The sequence below is a fragment of the Etheostoma spectabile genome, chromosome 3, assembly GCF_008692095.1.
Source record: "Etheostoma spectabile isolate EspeVRDwgs_2016 chromosome 3, UIUC_Espe_1.0, whole genome shotgun sequence".
NCBI classification, from domain to species: Eukaryota; Metazoa; Chordata; class Actinopteri; order Perciformes; family Percidae; genus Etheostoma; species Etheostoma spectabile.
Window position 1 is genome coordinate 23863286 of NC_045735.1, and position 4993 is coordinate 23868278.

Here is a 4993-nt window from a genome sequence, read left to right on the forward strand (position 1 = left end):
ACATAGACGGGACAAAATGTTGTGTTCACTAGTAAACTGTGGTTACCTTGTGACCGACGTATGGCCGACTATCTGTTGTGGCATTTTCCTCACGTTACTCTGTCCTCCGTGACTGTCTGCATCTAGAAGCTAAGCTGCAGGGAACAACTCTGACTGAATTGATTGTGGAAAGCCAAAATCGTGATCTTGATTAAAATTTGATTAATTGTGCAGCCCTAACATGTGTGATGACTCAGACAATTAGAAAAGTCAATCTACAGGAGAATAAATAGATGAAAGCCGTACAGAATGCCTGAAAGCCTTACAGCAATATATTCCATTATGTTTTAATATTTGGATTGTAATCTTTGTTTTCCTTTACATAAAGACATTTCCGGCATAAATTGATTCAGAAAAAGGTATAAAAAAAAAAGATGCGTAAAAATTCACCAGAATGCAGGAAATGCCACCCCCAGACCACCAAATCATAAGTCACCATGCTCACAAATCTGGAAACCAAACATTGGCCTTTGGGTTGCCAGACCAGTTATGAATAGGCCAAATGTTGGTGCCATCTAACTTACATGAAAGCTAGAAACTAAAATGAATATACATTGGTACTCTATTGCACAGTGTTCTGGCAATGTGAGACTTGGGGAAACTGTAGCTGTTTCCTGTAAAAGTCAAAAGACGCTGCTGGCATGAAGTGGTAGCTACTGCAGACATTTTTTGCAGATCACACAGATGATCTGTTAGGAGCTGGAAACCCTAAGGAGAAGGTTATCACATTCAGTCTATCCTGCTACACAGATCATTTATTTACTGTATGTCATGCTGGGATCCCAGATTTTTCCATTAGCTGTCCCATGGAAAAACATTGCTGCATTTTTGCGGTGTGTTTCAATTCCCATTTAGACGTGAGTGACATGACTCAATAAATCCACCATTGTGAAAAATCCTATCAATTTGTGGCAGTTTGTGCTGTAACTTCTGGTTGGTGAGAGAGAGTCTGCATTCTCTCTCTGAAACCATGACTGACATTCTGTGAGTTTTGGAGTTTTCAGAGTGGTTTAAAATGCTGGGTAGTGCTTTCAGGGAAAACATATCAAGCTGGTCCCCCAGGCCAATCGTATCATACAAGTTTAGCAGGGAGGGTTAGATGCAGCCATTGCAACATTAGTTCCAGCACGTAAAAACAGCAAGTGACCCAATCTGTTTTTGACTACCAGTGGAGTTCTTTAAGTGAACTCTAAAAATAAGGCACTCTTCTCCTGCAAAATAAATAGCTATAAGAAATATCTAGGGACCTATAATAATTTATTAAACACAGCAGACAGTGGAAACAAAAACATTTGCTCCTATAGTTATTTTCATAGACATTTTTGTATCAATCAAGGGACATCTGATAAAGGTCAGCTTGAACAAAAAATGCTTTGCCAAAGAAACTAAGCCCAGCTAAATATAACCTGTCAATGTCTTTGTTGTGACAACTTGACATTAATGTAAACAACATAATCTGTCATTAATATATCATGGCAGGCCTTATTAGCCAGCTTAAAGAAACTTTTTAGCTTAATGTGTTAAACCCTTGGAAACATATTGCGATATCCCACTTTAGTTTTTACACAAACTGAAACTAAACATGTTGAGTAGTATTACCATAGAACCTTAAGTTTAGTGTATTTATATATATATTTATTAGTAGTGTGTATTAAAAATCATTAGCTAAAACTAGCTATTATGACTTGTTATTGCTACTCATCATTTATTACAATTTTATTAATAATTTTATTAACTTTTGTTTTTTTTTGTTAAATATGGTATGAAACATTGTTTCAGTTAAAGTGGATGGAAAAAAGGAAACCTCTTTAAATGCTCCAATGCATTTTATTCTTAATAAAAATGGCAAAACACAGCCAATCTTGGTGTGAGAACAACATCAGATCAACATCAACCGGTCCACCCTAAAATAATTAATCTGAAAAAGGTTTATTTATGTGAAACAATTAGGGCTGCACAATTATGGCCAAAATGATAGTCACGATTATATTGATCAAGTTGAGATCACAATATATTATCACAAATATTTGTTGATTTTAACCATAACACATTTTATTGTCACATAAAGTAGATATAAATGGTCTATAGGCTATTTATAACTGCTTTCACGTCCATAATGTTTATCCATATTGTGCTAGAGATCTTCTACTAGTCCAGGACTAAAAATCACATCTGTATTTTTTGGTTGAGTGGCGATACACGATATATATCTGTGTGTGTATTTTATTTTATTTTTTACGAAGTGGGCTAAATGTTCAGTTTAAGGTCAAAGCCACTTTTCACAAGCATTTTTTTTTATTAAAACAGATTGGGATTCAAATTAAATGCAAAAACAGGACATCCTTCCCAGATTGAAAATATACAGCTGCAACACATGTTTACATGAAAATGATCTGAAATACATAGCCTAGGATATATTTTAATAAAATTCTCTGGGAAAGCTCCTTCACTTGTTTTCAACAACAGGAACAGACTTATTAAAAGAGATTGGGGTGGGGGGGTCACACACGTGGTGTGTATGAAATGTCTATCGTCACTGCGCTGCATATTTATGAACTACGATATTCTGGCCATGGGTCACATTTATCGCCCAGGTCCAGCAGAATCCTACTCACACGCTATTGTTCTATGAACTGAAGTTAGTTGCATTCAATAACTTCTTCTGTGTTTTTCGCCGTGGCCGACGCAATAGCAGAGTTAACAGCGATAACTGGTACGAATACGGGTTTGCCTCTTATGCTTAACAGATGTGTTAATAATTTAAAACTGTGGACAAATGTCAGAAGTGTGGACTGGCTCTGTGTCTCTGTTGCTGGGAGCTGTGTGTGAGTGAATGTGGGCGGGGCTCACTCTATCCTAGTGACTGTCTACATCTAGAAACTAAGCTGTGCGGTGCAAGGAACAACTCTGACTGGCACATGATCAGACAGTGGATTACAGAGCAGTAGATTGGCTTTGCAAAAAAAAAAACTGGAGCGCTTTATGAACGGAATGACTCATTTAAAATATTGCTCGATCACGCAAATATGTTTGTGGGAAGCCAAAAATTCGTGATTAAAATTTGATTAATTGTGCAACCCTAGAAACAATTGAATTGAATTGAATCAATTATGTGTATGTATGTGTATGTTTGTGTGTGTTGTCCGTGTTGTCCTTGTGTGTTGTGTTGTGTTTGTGGGTGTTGTGTGTGTGGGTGTGGTCCATGTCTGTGTGTGGGTGTTGTCTGTCCGTGTGTTGTCTGTCCTCTCAGTTTTAATTTTCACACAAGTCACATCCTGCAGCAAGCTGAAGTCAGTTTGTTCAAACACAATGCACATTGCTTTTGGCAGATCCTGAATGTTGTCCACCATGACTTCTCTCTCATTGAAGATTTTCAACGAGGCTGGACTGAGATGCTGGGAATTTGTGAGCACAGCACCTCCACGCTAATGAGAAGTATCCCAATGTCACGGTCACGAAAATAATCCTCATATTCCTAAAGAATAACAAAAGAGCACAATCATCATATATTTCTCATTTGAAAAACAACTTTAATCAATATAAGAGTGTCATGGTGAAAAATAAATAATGGTGAAAATTATAAGAAAGCAAGAGATTACTTACAAAGCCTGCTTTGAAGAGCTCTATGGGGTTGTCCCCAAGGATGATAAGTAGCCCTGTGAGCACCTGTGTCCGGATCACAGTTGGCTCTGTAGTCTTTTGGGAATCACATGACAGTGAAAGGTCACTTAGGCAGTTTTACTCAGTTGTGCACCCTGGATTTTCTGGTGAATCTTTGCTAAGTGGACCTTAAGTGCATTCATGGAGTTGAATGTGCAGACATATGGTGTAAGCAGGGAAATGGGACAGTTCTACCATAGTTTCTGTGTTTTAACCAATAACGTTTTAAAAGGTAACCTCTTTTCTTACACATAAACTCACAATACTTAGACTTCCACAGCATCCTCACACTCAAGGTAAAAATAGAAAACAAGAAAACGTTAAGCTCAACAATGTCATTGTTAAATACAATTAAGATATTTGAACCGAAACAACGCCTATGTTACAGAGAAAACCGTCATGTAAACGTGTGAGAGAGTGAGTGAGAGGGGAAAAAGAGAGCGGCCAAGGACGGATTGAGTGGATCAATGCGCTGCAAGCAGCTCCCAGTGTCCACAACGTGAGGTAAACACCTCCACAGCGCCTGCTACACTCCTTTACTGAGACAGCGGTTGAATTGCTTTTCTATTGCGTAAAATTACGGTTACATAGCTAAATGATACAGTCGAGCAAACTCGCCGGTACGTGAGCCGTCCTCCGACTCTTAACCTTAAGCTAACTTTAACTGACACTTCATTGAGTAGTTAGTGTTAGCAATAAGCACACATTAACACCATGCACAGGTTCAAACAGTAACATTAGACAGACAGAAAGAACAAAAAACTGTTAAATTATCTACAAGCTTTTGCGTATTAAAAACTTCCACAAAGATAATTAGGCTACAATAGCTATTTTACATATTAACAATTCCACTTCCACTAACAATGATGCATAGAATACCAAAGAGGTAAAAGAAAAGTAACAAGCTCATTGTAGCCTAATGTAGCGGATTAAGAGTACAATTTCTTCTTCACAAATCTACTTAAGTAAAAGTCAAAAGTCTAGTGATTTAAAACTAATCCTAAAAAGTATAATTTTTTCAAAAACGTACTCATGTAAATGTAACTTACTACCCACCTCTGGGTACAAGTATGCTTTGTTGGAAACCAGTACTCTAAACCTTTAAAGTAGATATGTTGTTGTATCCATAAGACACCAGTAGAAGACAGAATGCATTTAAGTTTTTAATTATATAGTATATAGTGTATAAGTATAGAGTTTATTTAGCTAGTAAAATACAAACCCTAACCTAAGGGCCAAGACTAGGGATGAGTGAGTACAGTATTATCTGTATCTGTATCTGTTTACCACATGA

The 4993-nt window shown here is 37.2% G+C and overlaps 1 long non-coding RNA gene across 1 annotated transcript in view; it reads left to right on the plus strand.

Moving 5' to 3' along the window:
- Positions 1 to 4993, plus strand: part of LOC116683032 (uncharacterized) — a 14097-nt gene that overhangs the window by 1012 nt on the left and 8092 nt on the right. Inside the window, exon 2 of the long non-coding RNA XR_004330507.1 lies at positions 1685 to 1687. This is a non-coding gene — a long non-coding RNA (uncharacterized LOC116683032). The remainder of the gene's footprint in view (positions 1 to 1684; positions 1688 to 4993) is intronic.